Source organism: Equus quagga, chromosome 5 (genome assembly GCF_021613505.1).
Source record: "Equus quagga isolate Etosha38 chromosome 5, UCLA_HA_Equagga_1.0, whole genome shotgun sequence".
In the NCBI taxonomy this organism is placed as follows: domain Eukaryota; kingdom Metazoa; phylum Chordata; class Mammalia; order Perissodactyla; family Equidae; genus Equus; species Equus quagga.
Window position 1 is genome coordinate 16,063,547 of NC_060271.1, and position 17,433 is coordinate 16,080,979.

Genomic DNA, 17,433 nt, shown 5'->3' on the forward strand with positions numbered 1-17,433 from the left:
GTATCCAAATACCGAGCACCTACTCTGAGTCCAAAAGCAAGCCTGGTGCTTCAGACGTGACTAACGCGGATGACGCAACACACGCGTCTGCGTGCAATTAAGTGTGAAATTACAGGGCAGATTGGCAGTGCTAACAGTGTAGAGGAAGAGCCAGCGAAGACTGACGTAGAAGTAAACTCCAAAGTTCACGAGTGGCCCGAACTCCCCTACTAAACGCTCCACCTGTTGATAGCAAGGGCCATAACCTGGGCAGCCACTTCAGAATCATTAAGGGCCTTTAGAGTTCCAGTTCCTTCGTTTTAAGAAGGAAGCTCAGGCTAGGCCCAGGAAAGGCCTTGGCAGAGATGGGTCTAGAACCCCGGACTTGGGCAGTGTTGAAAGAAGGATGTCCTGAAGGTGCAAGGTGCCTTTCTTGGGGCCTGTAGAGTCCGCGGTGTGCCAAGTTGGAGAAGGCGTCCGGTTTCCTGGAAAGGCTAAGGTGCCTGTCGCTACGGTGAGGTGGCAGGGATTGACGGGGAGGGGGGCGGGGGGCAGGGTCACGAGGTGCCGTTCCCCCGAAGCAAGAGGCTCCTGGAATCCGCGGGCAGGGTCCAAGGCCGCAGGTCCCTGCTGTCCTCAACCGCCGCCCGCGCCGCCCCCAATTCCCAGTCGCCACTCTGAGGCGCAGAGACCCTCAAGTCGCTCCGAGCTGCCAGCCGCTCGATGACTTGCCCTGCGCCGAGGGAGAGCCTCTGGAGCCCCGGGGCACTACTTGTCCCAGCGGAGGGATCCCGCGCGCCTCGCTGCGGCCGTGATCGCGGAGGGCCGTGACGCCGCCGACGCCGTGCCGGTGGCGCAGCGACGTCGCGGGAGGCGGGGGCGGTGGCGGCGGGGGCGGGATGGGGAGCGTGTCGGGAAGTAGTTCCGGGTGCGCGGCCCCGGATGTTGGCTGCTCCCGCCGCTGCCGCCGCCGCCGCTGCTGCCGCCGCTTTCGGCGCTGCTCTGGGCCTCGGTCGCTCGCACCAGGCGCCGTTGGGACCTTTCCCGGGGGGGGGGGGGGCGGAGACGCACGCAGCGGCCGGGGGCTCGGCCGGGCCGTCCCGGCCTGCGCAGCCTGAGGTGAGCGCCCGCCGCTGGGGCGGCCGGGCCAGGGCGGCGGGCGAGGAGGCGGGGCTGGGGCATCTCCCGGGACGGAGGCAGGGGCTGCCCTTCGCGAGACGCCCTCTCCCTTCTCTCAGCCGTGGCCGCCCTGCGGGGCGAGCGGCGAGCGGCGGGCGGGGCAGGGGGCCCGGGGCCCGCGCCCGGGCTGGGGCCTGGCGGGCGCCGAGGGCTGGGTCCCTCCCTCCCCCGCGGCGCTTCTCAGCTGCTGCTGCTCCTCAGCCGGGAAGCGGCGGCTCCGCGCCTCCCGCCCCTCCCCCAGGCGGGGCCGGGGGAGCCAGAAGGGGCTCCCGGGGGCGCCGCGTCGTAAGACAGTAGCCATCTCCTCCTCAGTGACCTGCCCCCCGGCCTGGGCTGGCCCCCTGCCCCGGCCCGATGCAGCTGCTTCCCTCTAGGCTTGGGGGTGCTTTTCGGCCGGTGCGGTGGGCCGTCCCTGGCGCCCCGGGGATGCCCTTCGGCGTGAGGAGGCCCGTGCGAGGGGCCTGCGTTCCCACCCATCCTGTCGCCGCGTCCTTTGCCGGCATTAGGGTAGCGGCAGCCGTTCCATGCGGACGTGTTGCTGTCCTGTGTGTGTTGCATCCTGCCCACGTGGTAGGGTGTCCCCCCCGCACCCCCCGCCTCTCCATTTTTGCAGCTGGTGAGGAGGGAGGTGCACAGGGTGGTTTTTCCTCTGCGATTTCCTCCGGCTGGCGTGGAAGGTGTCAGGGTCAGTTTGCTTTGCTGAGGCCGACGGTTGGTTAGCTGGAAGAAGCCAGACTTGTACTCTCTGAAATCGAGGCTAGTAGGGGACATAACAGGGCTGAGTTTCATTGACATCTTTCCTCCTTCTTGAGCTGCTCTTGTGCTTTTTTCTTCTGCTTAATCCTAAAGAGAGAATAAGTTCTAGCCGCTGCTGCCTCGAGGTGTATGGTTTTCACTTCTCCGTTCTACTTTTTGTGTGTGTGGTTGGCGAAGATTTTTCTTTTTTGGGTTGTGCAATCCACGTCTCTCTCGCTGCTAGTTGGACTCCTGAATGAGCTGAGCTGGGCTGGCCAGGTAGTCAGAGATTGGTGGGCATCTTTTTTGTCTTTTCCTGACATTTATTTTTTTTACTTCCGTTTTGTTCCCCAGTGAAACAAGCTGCATGTCGTGGAAGTGTTACATGCATAGCTCTTCACTTGCGAGGCAGCACTAAATAGTTTCTCTGAGTCACTTGTTTGTTGGGAGAGCTTTTATTTCACTTTCTCTCTCTTTCTATTGAATATCATTGCGCTCTCTGTTTTTTGAAACTGGTTTTGAAACATGTCTTTTGAATAGTTTCTTTCCTTAATGTCTCTTCCAGGTTAAGGTTTCCATCTTCCTGTGTTTCGCTCTGTGACCACAGATGGTTCCCTTAACAGGGAACGGGCACAGTAGCAGTAAGAGAAGCCTTTTATTCCTCCTAGACTTTAGCAAATGTTTAAAAAAAGTAGTAACTCCTATCTTCCTGTTTGGATGGCATATATAGATGTGATTGAAGAGTTTTAGATAACCTTGAGGATTTCTGTGTTCTTTTTGTGTTTCTTCGAGTTGAGGTGAATCTTGTTCTTGGTTTTGTGCCGTTCAAGATACTGGGGAGTTTCTCATGTTTTCATTATATAGTTTTTGGATGGGGTCAGGACATGTTTATTTTGGCTCTTTTTGGTTCATTAGTTTGGGTGAAATAAAAAATCTTAATATTTTGAGGTCACTTTTTTAGATTCCAGAATGACCAGCATTCTCACTTTTTCTTGCCTTGTTTTTTGCATTGTGCGTTCTCTTTGAGTATATTTTTGTTTTTTTTCCCTTTTATCTAGTACAGTTGTTAGTACATTCTCCCTCTATGTAAAATAAAAATATTTAAATACAGATTCTATCTGTTTTCATCATGCTAAATATGGGTGGGGCAGTGGAAAATAGAGAATGTTTTTCTGATACATTGAGGCATATCGTTTAGTAAGTCAGTCAGCATTTGTGTACTTCTGCAAGATAACTGTGCTATGTGTGAAGTAGTCTGTATGAAGAGACAAGGAATAAAATATGTGGTCTCTTCAAACGCTTCAACTTCTGTTGGAGAAACAACAGATAGCATACATCATTCATAATTACCAAGCAACTTCAAACTCCTGGTTGGGATAACAGTGTAACCAAAGTCAAAGTGAGATTTGAAAAAGATAGGACTTTTCGAAGGGGAAGAGATGTATTCCAGGAGAGAGAAGGGGTATTTGCAAAGACAGAGAAGTGACAATGTACAAAATATACCAAGCAGCTTGACTGGCACAGAGAATCTGTAGCGGTGAATAATAATAAGTGAGTTTAGGATTGGTGAGCAGGTATTTGTGGAGAACCTATCAAGGATATAGGGTTTAGTTTGATAGGGTATCACAATGGGTTCTAAAGAATGAGAGTTAAATTGACGCATATTCTTTCTTTGGAAGGTTTTTGTATTAGCTGAGTGTCCTGGAGTGGGGAGACTGACTGGAATGCTCTTGGACAGTTTTAGGAATAAGATGATGAGGGTCTGACATAAGATAGTGATTATGGGAATAAAATAATAGCTAATGTTTATTGAGTACTTAGTGCATGCCAGGCATTGTTCTAGGCTCTTTAGATGTGTTTAACTCATAAAATCTTCATAATAAGGTCTTTCTATTCCTTTAAAAAAACTGAGTTACAGAGAGGTTAAGTAACTTGCCCAAAATCCCATAGAGAGTTAGCACCAGAGCCATGATTTGAACCCAGGCAGTCTGGCCTTTGAGCTTATACGTTTAATCGTTGTTATACTGTCCTAAGAAAGTATATAGAATATATAAAAAGATGTATGTGTGAGTAGAAATTAATGTGAACTTAGTGATGACGGAGTGTGGGCAAAGGGAAGAGAGCAAATGAAACATTAAAAGATTAAAGCCTAGAATCCTGGGAAGATGGCTGATAATAGGAAGTTATCACTGTGAAGGAAAATGAGCTAAGATTGGTTATATGGGCAAGACTAAGATTGTGTACAATCAATTTTTCAGTAGCAGGCTAGTCTGCCATTCCTCATAGTCTTCTCTCCTTGTTGGTTTGGCTCTGGAAATGTAGACTAGTATTAATCTAAGCAAAACAATTAGAGAAACATCTATTTAGATGGAAAAAAATGTATACCACATTGCAAAGCCATATAGAAATAGCATAGAAATTGTTTATTTTGGTTGAGCCACACCACTGCTTCCTAGCCATAGTGAAGATAATCAAGAGTTGGCTAGAGTAATATTGAAGTGTCTGTAGAACATCGCTGTCCGATGAATAGAGATGAAACGTAGATTGTGCATTAGGGCTGTAGATAGTAGTCAAAAGTGTGAGTAGATGAGTGTTGGGAGGTTAGTATAATGGAGAAAGAGCTTTGAGGTTTGATATTTGGGTGACATAGGCTAATAGATAAAGAATCCTTTTTTTTTATTGTGAGAAAGATTGGCCCTGAGCTAACATCTGTTGCCAATCTTCCTTTTTGTGCTTGAGGAAGATTGTCACTGAGCTAACAACTGTGCCAGTCTTCCTCTACTTTATATGGGATGCTGCCACAGTGTGGCTTGATGAGTGGTCCTAGGTCCATGCCAGGGATCTGAACCCATGAACCCCAGGCCACAAAGTGGAGCGCGTGAACTTAACCACTATGCCACCAGGCCGGCCCCATGGGTAAAGCATTCTGAGAAGACCCAGGAAGTGTATCAGTGCCACAGAAGCCAAGGATAGGAAGGGTAGTTGGTTGACAGTATCTGATATAGTCTTGAAGTTCAGAAACAGTGATCATGATGAAAAGACTATTGAACTAGGACTAGGAGGTAATTTGTAACCTTAGAGAGCATTTTGAAAGGAAGGGTAAGAATAGATGCCAGATGTGTTTTCCACAGAAGGACTTGTAGAGACGTTATGATCTGGTGTGGTAATTCTTAGTATTTTCTCCAAAGGCTTCCTGCGGTCTCGTTCTTGTCCACATGTCAGAGCTACTCAAATATCAGAAAACTCTCTTTTTCCTTTAAAAAAGAAACAAACTTGTGTTCTAAAGCCAGTGATTTATACTTTTAACGGTTCTCTCAAACTTTTCTTCTCATTCTTTTTTTAAACAGTTTTATTGAGATATAATTCACATACTATACAGTTCACCTATTTAAAGTATACAATTCAATGGTTTTTAGTATATTTACCAAGTTGTGCAGCAATCACGACAGTCATCTTTAGATGTGTCATCATCCCCCCCAAAAAATGTCTCTGCCCGTTAACAGTCACTCCCTAACCACCACTCCTCCCATCCCGGTCTTAGGCAACCACTATTGTACTTCTATAGATTTGCCTATTCTGGACATTTCATATAAGTGGACTCATACGACATATGGTCTTTTGTGCCTGGCTTCTGTCACTTAGCATAATGTTTCAAGGGTCATCTGTGTTGTAATGTATGTCAGTATCTCCTTCCTTTTTATTGTTGAATAATAGTCCATTGTATGGCTATACCACCTTTTATGTGTCCGTTCATCAGCTGATGGACAATTGGGTTTCTTACTCTTTTAAAAACCCTTCCCTGTCTTCATCTGAATCCTCACCCTGCCAACTCTACCCCTCCCATGGCTTTTCTTTTAGATTATAATCTCTGCTATGTATTCTACTAGGCATTGAGTATATAAAGATGAATAAGACATGGCTCTCGGGGCGGGCCCAGTGGCGCAGCGGTTAAGTGCGCACATTCCGCTTCTTGGTGGCCCGGGGTTCGCTGGTTCGGATCCTGGGTGCGGACATGGCACCGCTTGACAAGCCATGCTGTGGTAGGCGTCCCACATATAAAGTGGAGGAAGATGGGCACGGATGTTAGCTCAGGGCCAGCCTTCCTTAGCAAAAAGAGGAGGATTGGCGGCAGTTAGCTCAGGGCTAATCTTCCTCAAAAAAAAAAAAAAGAAAAGACATGGCCCTCAAACGTTTATGTACAGTCATGCTGCTTAACGATGGGGATATATTCTGAGAAAGGCATCATTAGCCCATTCCGTTGAGGAAACATCATAGCATGTACTTACACAAATGTAGATGGTATAGCCTACTACACACCTAGGCTATATGGTAGTAATCTTGAGGGACCGCTGTCATATATGCAATCCAATGTTGACAGAAATACCATTGTGCGGTGCGTGATTGTAGTATGTTTATTGTTTACAAATGTTTTCTCGTATGTTATCTCGTTTGAGCTCACAACAACCCTGTGATGTCGGCAAAGCATTTTTTTAAGATGAATAATCTGAAGTTTAGATTAGATGACTTGCTCAATATTGCACACTTAAATCAATGATGGAGAAATTAGATCTTCTTAGTTCAGATCCATTGCTATTTCCACTACTCTGTGCTGTTATTCTAATTTAAAGAATCCCCGTGTGAATTACTGGAGAATTGGAGGGGCTGGGAAATCCCCTTACTTAGAGAATCAGTAATTTTTTTTTTATTGAGTTATTGATAGGTTACAATCTTGTGAAATTTCACTTGTACATTAATGTTTGTCAGTCGTGTTGTAGGTGCACCACTTCACCCTTTGTGCCCACCCCCCACCCCACCTTTCCCCTGGTATCCACTAAACTGTTCTTAGTCCATAATTTTAAATTCCGCATATGAGTGGAGTCATACACAGATTATCCTTCTCTCGCTGGCTTATTTCACTTAACATAAGAGAATCAGTAATTTTTAATGTTTAATCTTCAGGACTTAAAAGGAAGAGATTTTTCTTACCAGATTCTGTCACTTGTTTGCTCTGTGATTTAGATATCATTTCATATTTCTGCCTTTTCTTTCAGAACTTTAGTGGGGATTAATATGATGATGATGATAGTGGTAGTGATGAAATTAATAGCTAACATTTTCTGAGGCTGTCTTGTGGACCCCAAAGTGTTCTAAGTACTTTACATTTATTATTCATATAATCCTCACAACAACTCTAAAAAAGGTAGATTTTATTATTATAAAAATTTTAGATATGAGGAAACAGGCACAGAGAAGTTAAGTAACTTGCCTAAGGATGTAGCTAGGAATGGAAAGAGCTGGGATTTGAACCCCTGGGGTCTGTTTTCAGAACTCGGTGGCTCTTAATCACTACACTGTACTGTTGACTGTGTTATGTACTAATAGAGGGTAATATTTCAAGTAGGGGCATGACCAGAATATAAAGATTGGATTTTGAATATAGTTGGGGAAGTGAACAGCAAAATTAAGTTGACATTGCATCCACGTTTCTTTTAAATATGAACCTAACACTGCAGGGTACAGAGATACATGTTGTTTAGGCATTCAGGTACATTTGTTTTGTTTGTCCCTGCTAAGAGCGTCTCAACTCAGACATTGCATTATTTGCAGTGCTCTTCACTGTTGGCTTTGTTAGTCACTTAGCTTTCCACATTGCCGCTATTCAGTAACCTTGGCGGAGTGTGTTAAAGCTCACTTTTACCTCTCCTCAGCCTTCTTCAACTGAATTTTTATTTTCCCTTTTGAACAGTCAGGCTTTCAGTGCTAGATGGAGGTACTCTTTACCTCCTCCACCCCAAAACTCGGAAACACCACAGTGGGATTTTATAACAACTGTCAAAGAATTTGACCATCTTAACTGGCATAACTGGATTTGAGTGCACAAACAACAAGAACCAAAGCACAGTGTTTTGGTTAAAGAGATTGACTTATACCGAAATTGGAAAAGGCATCTGCTATACAGGATTTTGGATTTAATATAATTTGTTATAACCGGATCAGCAAAGCATTATTACTGTGGGCCATCTGTTGGAATATAGAAATAGCTTTGTTATATGGAGCCAGATGTTGTATTTATATTTATAACAATGTCATTCTACTTAAGTAACCTTTTGTAGTTAGGTACCTTCGGCTGCTATTCTGCTTGTCATATCAACTGATAACCTGAGAATGAAATGTCTTTCAAAGTGGTTGTTGCTTTTCTGTAGAATTGAGACAAAACAACTGAAACAGAAAGGAAATGAGACACACATATGGTATCAAACTTTAATGCTGTAACAAGATAAAATCTAGGATAAGTATGAATATAAGATCATTAGGACCATATTCAATAAAAACTCTTACTTTGGGGCCAGCCCCATGGCATAGTGGTTAAGTTCGGTGTGCTCGGCTTTGGTGGCCTGGGTTCGCAGGTTTGGATCCTGGATGCAGGCCTACACTATGTGTCAGGCATGCTGTGGTGGCACCCCACATACAAAATAGAGGAAGATTGGCACAAATGTTGGCTCAGGGCAAATATTCTGCAGCAAAAAAAAAAAAAGAACTCTTACTTTGACACCGTTAATAAGCCTAGTTTCTAATAATTACTAATCCACTCTGGTTGCTCTAAGAATTTTGTTGTAAATCTAAAGTGATTACATTTTGGTATAATCAGGCCTACATTAAACTGGCCTATCTGACCTATTTCCCTTTGTCAATGGGTGAAGTAGTCTGTAATGAAAGAGTCTCTAGAAACCCTGCATATTCTTAGTCCTTTTGAGCTGCTATAGCAAAATACTACAGCCTGGTTAGCTTAAAAATGACAGAAATTGATTGCTCACAGTTCTGGGGGCTGGAAAGTCTGTGAAGTTACCAGCATGATCGCCTTCTGGTGAGAGCCTCCTTCCTGGTTCATGGCCAGCACCTTCTTGCTGTGTCCTCACATGGTGGAAGGGCCAAGGGATCTCTCTGGAGCACTTTGATCCCAAAGACCCCGCCTCCTAATACCATCATCTTTGGAGGTTAGGATCTCAGCATATGAATTTTGGGGAAGCGCAAACATTTCAAACCATAGCATTGACTATTTTTTCATTATCTTCAAGTCATGTAGAGAGGGTCATGGATTCCATTGAAGAGCTGACATTCCTGGATGACCCTGTGTTTGAAGGAGACTTTATCCAATAAACTGACTTTTAGTTAAAGTTTTCATCTAGAGTATAAGGCTAAAAGTTGTAACTGAATTTTCCTACCTAGACAGAGTCATGCCCAGTGATACAGTGGTATCAAGGAAATACAGTTCATCTGATTGATTGGTAGAGTATGGTGCTGATGTGACCTTATTAAAGATCTTGGAAATTGTAATCAGCTTTTTCCTAGGGTTGAGACCTGGCCTTACTGTTTGTTGAAACAGATTTGTGAGTTGAATGGATGAAGAGGGAAGACTGCTGGAACTCATTAATAACAATTTCAAATTCTCTTTGCTTACAGAAAGATGGTATTGGGAGAGGAGTGCAATATGGTAGAAATAACTTATTGGTAAGATCTTAGATTTTGGCTGGTGGGTACATGGGTGCTTATTAAAAATAACTGGAAAGTTTTTGTGGCTTGTCTTTAGAGCTTTGGGAAATTAATTACAGACACAACAGTTAAATATACTGCAGTCAGGAGCAGGTTGACTCTCCTGAATGAAGATGGAGCATATTGTCATGGCAGGAGATAAACAAAATGTGGCATCAGTTTTTGCTAGTGTGGGTGGATCTGAATCAGTGACATGCTTTACCTGTCTACCCTGTGTAAGGAGCTGTTGATAGTATCGTCCCGCCATGTATATACATAGAGAGTAATCACCATCAGAAACTGCATCTTTGCATATAAGAGGAAGTCATGTTTTATAGTGTTTATTGTAGGGCACATGTGTTTTGAAAAGATTTCCACCTTACATTTGAATAATACTTTCTGGAAAGCATTATCTCTGATCTGTTGGATTTTGGAGCCTCACGACATCCCTGTAATATAGGTAGGGGAAGCAATATTCCTGTTGACAAATGGAGAAAATGAGATACAACCTAAGACTTACTTAACATCACTTAATTATTTAGTAATAGAGCAGAGACAGGAACTCAGATCCTGCCTTCTGTTTCTAGTTTTGTACTCGTTAGTAGAAAACTGACAGAGTTTTTATGAAGAACATAGTTTGGATTTTTGAGGTAGAAATTAAAGGTTATAGACCCCAAAGGACCTGGGCTACTTGGAGCAGAACTTGTCATGTGATCATATCAGACTAGGGGACATAAAACTATTGGGAGCAAATTCTTTTTTTTGTTAAATTTGGATCCATTTCCAGTCTTTGGATGTATTTTTACTTGAGCCTGCATTCTTTGCCTTTGTAGAATTCTGGAGGTAAGGAGGAGACGGAATCAGAAGGGAAACCTTTAAGGATTTCTGAATAGCAGATTTGATCTTTTTTTGTGGAAGTACACATCTATAAAATATAGACATTGAGAAATTGTACCTGGAACATGATTCTGCTGAGGGTGCTTAAGAGTGACAATATATAAAGAAGTTATAACTGCATAGAAAAAAAGACTGGGAAAGAAAACATCACAATGGGTAGTCTTTATTTTCTCCTTTGAACCTGTTTATGTTTTCTAAGTTCTCTACAATAAGCGTATATCATTTTTATAGTTGGAAAAAATCAATGTATGTCTGATTTTTATGATTCAAATGAGAATTTGGAAAAACATGGATCATAGCACTTTTGAACAGTTTAAACACTTGGTACTATCTAAGTATTTTGCTTTCTAGGCAGTTATATTAATAAATCAGTTTGATAAATTATTTGATTATAAAATTTATGGGTTGAGTTCTGGATGTATTAAGTGTTTTGAGTTTTTTCTTTGCGTCAGGATTTGATCATTAGCTCTGCTGATCAAGAAGTTAATTTTAGTCCCCTAGAAGCAAACAAGACCTTAGGTTTATTTACGGTAACTGCTTATCGATAAATGACCTAAAAATCACACTGATTTATTTAATTTTTTTAAAGATTTTATTTTTCCTTTTTCTCCTCAAAGCCCCCCGGTACGTAGTTGTATATTTTTAGTTGTGAGTCCTTCTAGTTGTGGCATGTGGGATGCCGCCTCAGCATGGCTTGATGAGCAGTGCCATGTCTGTGCCCAGGATCTGAACTGGCAAAACCCTGGGCTGCCGAAGCGGAGCGCACAAACTTAACCACTCGGCCATGGGGCCGGCCCCCACACACACTGATTTATAATGAAGACTGGACTCATATGCTTCCATTTCTTTGGCAGGTTTCTAATAAAAAAAAAACAAACAAATTGTTAGTGCTTCTTTAAGCTGTTGTTTTCATCTGGGAACATGGGACTCATTAACTTCTCTCACTCGGTTGCTCATTTATTCACCATCTGCTCTGTCCTGGGCACTGTACTAAATGCTTGGGACACAAGTAAATGGATCCCTGCCAGCAAAGACTACAGCTTTTAGTTTGGGAGAGGCATCACAGAGATATCCTTGGTATATGGAAGTATCCTAGGATTTCTTCTGTTTTCTAGTTTTTAACAGAGAAGGGCAGAATGACTAGTTTGTTTGTTTGAAGAACTTAATGCATTTAGTAGTGTGGATAGAATGGCTTTAAGACGAGCTCATGGCCTCATAGTTATTTCTTTGACTGCACAATATTGAAAATCATTGATCTAAAGAATTTCCTCATCTAAGGAGCATTTCTTATTGAGGTGGATGACCTAGGCATTCAGATTTGTATCAGATTTGTTTTGGGAGCGTATTAAGAAACCTTGTATTGACTTTTGTAGAATAGAGACTGGTTTTTTTTTTGTCTGTTATCCTCTATACTTAGCACTGTACGTGACATAATATGCGTTGTTATATATTCATTATACTAGTAAATGCAAAGGTATTTCATGTTTAAGCTTAATTTTAAGAATTTTAATACTGATACAAATATATCAAAAATTATCTTTTGTCTAGTAAATGGTATATAAAGTAGCTCCTAGAGTCTCAAGAGTTATTCAGAACAGTGAGATATCCCAGTAAAATACTTGAGATATATAGCCTTTTGGCTACTCTTAGTACATCTGTAGTCACTGGTAGCTATAAGGTAGTCTATTTGTTGTTAGTTGTTTTTTTTAAAGATTGACACCTGGGCTAACAACTGTTGCCAATTTTTTTTTTTTTTAAGGATTGCCACCTGGGCTAACAACTGATGCCAATCTTTTTTTTTTTTCCCTGCTTTATCTCCCCAAACCCCCCCTGTACACAGCTGTATATCTTAGTTGCAGGTCCTTCTAGTTGTGGGACGCCGCCTCAACTAGCCTGACGAGCGGTGCCATGTCCGCGCCCAGGATCCGAACCCTGGGCCACCGCAGCGGAGCGTGCGAACTTAACCACTCGGCCACGGAGGCGGCCCCTATTGTTAGTTTTGAGGCAAAATTTGTTTCTAACTTCATCTCTTTTTCCTAGTCTTTCTCTGTGGAACAGTAGAGACCTAGTTTGCCTTCTTTAAGAAGATAACCCTTCAAATATTTGAATGTGATTATTCACTGAGCAAATATCTCTTGAGCACCTGTGCCTGCAAGACATTGTCCTGGGCATTGTGAGCAATCCAAAGGTAATTAAGAGGCATAGTCTGTTCACAAAGAACTGATAGAAAGAGTCATGGGTTTATTTAAGAGAGAGTGTTTTTGCTTATGATGACTGGGAACGCTTCATGAAGGAGATAATGTTTGAATTGAGATTAATGATGGTGCATTCTAGGCTGAGAGGATAATCAAAAACAGAGATGAGGAAGCATAAATGCAAGTTAGATGAGTAGCAAGAGGCCCAGGTTTACTGTTTCACAAATTGTCCTCCAGGATATTAAAAATGTTCATTGTTGAATCCTCAGCACCTGGAGGAGTGTTTGGCAAAGAATTGGAGCTCAGTAAATATTTGTTGAATGAATGAATAAATGGTCACATTTAGGAAGTACTAAACATCCTCTTCTTGAAGAGTCACAAAATACTTTAGGATATTGAACATTTTGATAAGCCCTTTAGAGGAAAAAAAGTGCTTATCTCAAACTTATTTGACTGCAATGCTTATTAACAACTCTTGAAATCCTCTGGAAAATATTACTCTGGGGTCTCTATGGTGGAGATGACATGAAGGCTGGAAAATGTTTTCTTCTCCAAGCTAAACACACCCAGTTTCTTCAGTCATTCTACACTTGACATTTGGCTTCTAAACTCCTCCCTAGTGTGGTATCTCTCCCCACAAGCATTCTAGCATGTAAGTGTTCTTAAAATCTGGTGCTTAAAACAGAACACAATACTGTAGTTGTGAACTAAACAGTGAAGAGTGCATGGATCTGCTGCACTCCTTGGTCTGGATACTATTCTTCTAATGAAGCCTAATATTGTATTTTGTTTCTTTTTAGCAGCTGAGTCACTCTCTTGGCTCATATTCAGTTCTCATTAATTTCTAAGAAGTTCTTTGAGTAGATTCAGAGAGATTTCCTATTAGTATAGCTAACAAATGAATGCCCATTTTCTTCTGATTGAGTCTAGGCTGTTTTCTCAGAAGTACTAGTCATTCTTAAGCTTCCTGAAGTCTGAGAAAGAAAAGAAAAAGAATTAATTGTACAATGCTGGAGTTACCAAGTAACACAAAAGTCCAGCTGCACTGCTGAGTATATGCAAAAGTAGATAAAATATAATGAATCCCCATATACGTATTACAGATTCATTAAGCTCTTTGCCACATGTATCTCAACTGTCTTTTTTTCTTTTTCTTTTTTGCTTAAGTATTTTAAAGAAAATCATAGACGTCTTTTCATTCCTACAAACTTCAGTATGCACCTCTAAAACATATAGACATTTTCTTACTGGACCACGTGCCATCGTTGTATCAAACAAAATTGATTTTGTGTTTCTTAGGTGTCATCTAATATGCAGTTCATAATAAAATGTCCTCAATTGTTTACAAATGTCATTTTACAGTAGGTCTTTAATTGATCGAGGTCTAGACAAGGGCTCCATGTTACATTTGGTGGTTATGTTTCTTATCTCTTTTAACAGCACAGTCCCTCCTTACTTCCTGGCATAATTTCACTCCATCCACTCCTTTGACCCTTCATGTCTCTGTACAAAGTTCTGTTACTGTTCCTTTTGAAAATATCTGTAAGAGTTTTTCTTTCTTTACAGCAATTCAAGTGTTTTGGAATATTTATTATGTACAAAACATGTGCTAGGCTTTGTGGGAGATAGAAAGGTAATTTGCCATGTACTTGGCCTGCTAGGAGCCAGCAATCCAGTGGTAGAGACAGATGCATACAGAAACAACATGAAACAGATTATTTGCCTTCCAGTGGGTCATGTCTTGATTATATAGCCTCCCATTTTTTTTCCCCTTTGGAAAATGCTGTCAGTGGAATCTTCTTTATACTTTACTTTAATATCATCTCTTAATCGGGAATCCACAGTTGATTTCCTCTTGAATTAATCCAAACTGCTGTTTTGGGCCTAGCTCTCACTGTCACACTAACTCCCACCTGTACCTAAAGTAGAACTCCTTAATGCACAAACATACTTTTGTTTTAACTAGATTTATATTGTTGTGTAGAATGTCATTTCTTAAACAAGATTATAAATATTTTTAGAGTAGAAATCTTAACTTCTTTTGTATAACACTGGGAAGCTTAGTAGGTACTTTTGGAGAGTCTTGGTATGGATGCCAGTGGGCCTATTCTTGCTACCTACTACCCTCCCAGAGTCAGCCAGAGCTCCTGCCAGTTAAAAGTCAATAATCCAGGTCTGAGTCTCTTCTCTTACCCTCAAAGCCTCCTTAAAAAAAGCTCATTCAGTGGTCTAAATCAAGATGACAGATACGAGGTTTTGCATGTTGCACTTCCCTGTCACCATGTCCATGGTAAACTACTATTTACTGGTTGTGTTTAGACATGACCTTCTCAGTGTAGCACTTTAGGCAGCTACTATCAAGCATAAATGGTAAATGATATGAAACCTTTCTGCTATTCTTGTCCTATACCAGTAATTCCTGAATTATGCTGTAAATCAGAATCACCTGAGATATTTTTAGTTAATTGATTTCCCTAGGTTTCATTCTGGACTCTTGAATCAGGATTTCCGGGAGTAGGATAGAAATGATGCTTATAAAGTTGGCATTGGTTTGTAGGCTGGCTTGGGGACCAGACGGGTATTTATTTTGTTAAACGGCTCTAGCAGTGGAGACTATAGCTTCCCATCTTTTCTCTTGCAGTACAGCATGTCATTCCTCTGATAATTGGTATGTTCTGATACATTCAGTTTACTTTTCAGGGATGTGGCAGGATCTCTTGCTTTGAATTACACCAGGCAAAGCACATGAATCAAATGCCCAAGATAAAGATACAGGATCCAGAGGTGGCATCTTGGTTTTCTAAATATAGCTGAGCTTAAATTTAAAGCTTCAAAACCCTTCAGCCCTCTGAAAGCTTGTTCTCTCTCTGTTTAGTGAATACCTTTAAAAGTTTAAAATGGAAGAGTTCAGCAGTTTGGAGGGAATAATCTTTTGAGTTTTTCATATTTCTCGTATAGTCAATAAAGGTGATTTAAACATATAATGTGATTGTTTCATATACTTTTGTTGGGTTTTCCAAAAGATAGATCTATAAGTTAGGAAAAGTTCTTTATTAGTCTACATGATTTGATATTGGGACCAGAAGTTGTGGTTGTTACTGAGTAGAGAGACTGAAGCTTCAGGATTATCCAGTGAGTTAATGACAGCCCCAGAAATAGAATCCTGTGTTATTTGCTTGAGTTATGATTTGGTTTGAAGAGGGTGGCCTGTGATCTGTTTACATAAATTGCAGGAAGTAAGGTTTGGGGTTTGGAAGAAGTTATAGCTCTGTGATGTTTGGCCAAGAAGCTCCCCTCCCCCGCGTTTACCACCTGTTTTGTTGACACCAGTCCTTAACTATGGAGGGTAAAGAGGCAGTTAGTTAGTTCAGACTTACACTTCCTACTCTTAAAAAGCTGAAGCTGATTGTTGGTTGGTATGGTTTTTTTCATCATCTGTTATAAGAGAATAACTAGACCTGGCCCTGGTTTTGTTTTAGGAGGAGAGAGGTATAGCCCAAGTGGTTGAGTTGTAGATACTAGTGGAGTAGTTTCCTATAGAATTTTTTCACGGTGTATAAAACTTTTGTGATCCATGAGTGTATTTTCATTAAACAGAATTAATAAACCATGTAGTTTGGAAATAATGGAGCCCATCAGAAAACAAACTTTCATGAACGACTAATGTTTTAAAGGGTTATAGATTTGAAAATAATTGCTATAATAGAGTTTCTTTCTGGTGAAGTCATTACTTTTCCTCTTCCAGTTTGGGGGATGGAAGTGGCTCCTGTGGCACTAGTGAAGGAAGAAGCAGGAACTAAACAGAACAAAGAACATTCGTGTGTGATGGTTCTAAAGTTGCTCTTTTTTTTTTTTTAAAGATTTTATTTTTCCTTCTTCTCCCCAAAGCCCCCCGGTACATAGTTGTATATTTTTAGTTGTGGGTCCTTCTAGTTGTGGCATGTGGGATGCCGCTTCAGCGTGGCTTGATCAGCTGTGCCATGTCCTCACCCAGGATTTGAACCAGTGAAACCCTGGGCCGGCGAAGCGGAGCGCACGAACTTAACCACTCAGCCACGGGGCTGGCCCCCTAAAGTTGCTCTTTAAAAAAAAAATAAACCAGCCTTATTGAGATATAATTCACCTCTTTAAAGTGTAAAATTCAGTGTTTTTTAGTTCTTTCATAGGGTTGTGTAACCATCATTGCAATCTAATTTTAGAACATTTTTCTCCTAAAAGAAACCACACACCCATTAGCAGTCAGTCTCCTTTACTTTTCTCTTCTTCCCAAACTCTGACACTACTAATCTAATCTAACTACTAACCAACAATCTGACTACTAATATAAACTTGCCTGTCTTGGACATTTGATAGAAATGGAATCATGTAATATGTAGTCTTGTGACTGGCTTCTTTCACTTAGTATGTTTTCAAGGGTCACACATGTTTCGTGTATCATTCCTTTTTTTCCCCAAAATAATATTCCACTGTATGGATATGACACATCTTATTTATCTGTTTGTCAGTGGGCATTTGGATTATTTCTACTTTGTTGCTATTATGATTTAATGCTGCTATGAATATTTGTTTACACATTTTTCTGTGGATGTTCATATCTCATTGTGGTTTTGATTTGCATTTCTCTAATGACAAATGATACTGAACATCTTTTCATGTACTTATTGGACATTTGTATATCTTCTTTGTAGCAATGTTTATTCAGATCTTTGCCGTTTTTTTTTTTTTTTTTTCTTGCACTCACGTACTCTACCCCTGAGCAAGCTATGTCTTTGAATCTTTGCCCATTTTTCAATTGGGTTCTCTTTTTATTATTGAGTTGTAAGAGTTCTTTATATATTCTTGATACCTACCTTGTTCTAACTGCAGTTTCATCCTAAATTACTTGCTTGGAGGCAGAGAGAAGTGATGGATACAAAGA

At 41.4% G+C, this 17,433-nt stretch overlaps 1 protein-coding gene across 4 annotated transcripts in view; it reads left to right on the forward strand.

Annotated features, from left to right (window-relative positions):
• Positions 1–33: 33 nt before the first annotated feature.
• Positions 34–17,433, forward strand: part of FOXJ3 (forkhead box J3) — a 134,043-nt gene continuing 116,643 nt past the window's right edge. The window contains exon 1 of one of the 4 annotated variants that reach the window (XM_046661192.1): positions 34–493. The gene's annotated coding sequence lies outside the window, so the exon portion shown is untranslated. Of the gene's footprint in view, positions 494–923; positions 1,099–17,433 lie in introns of those variants that run through there. The other 3 variants (XM_046661193.1, XM_046661191.1, XM_046661194.1) reach the window with 3 other exon arrangements.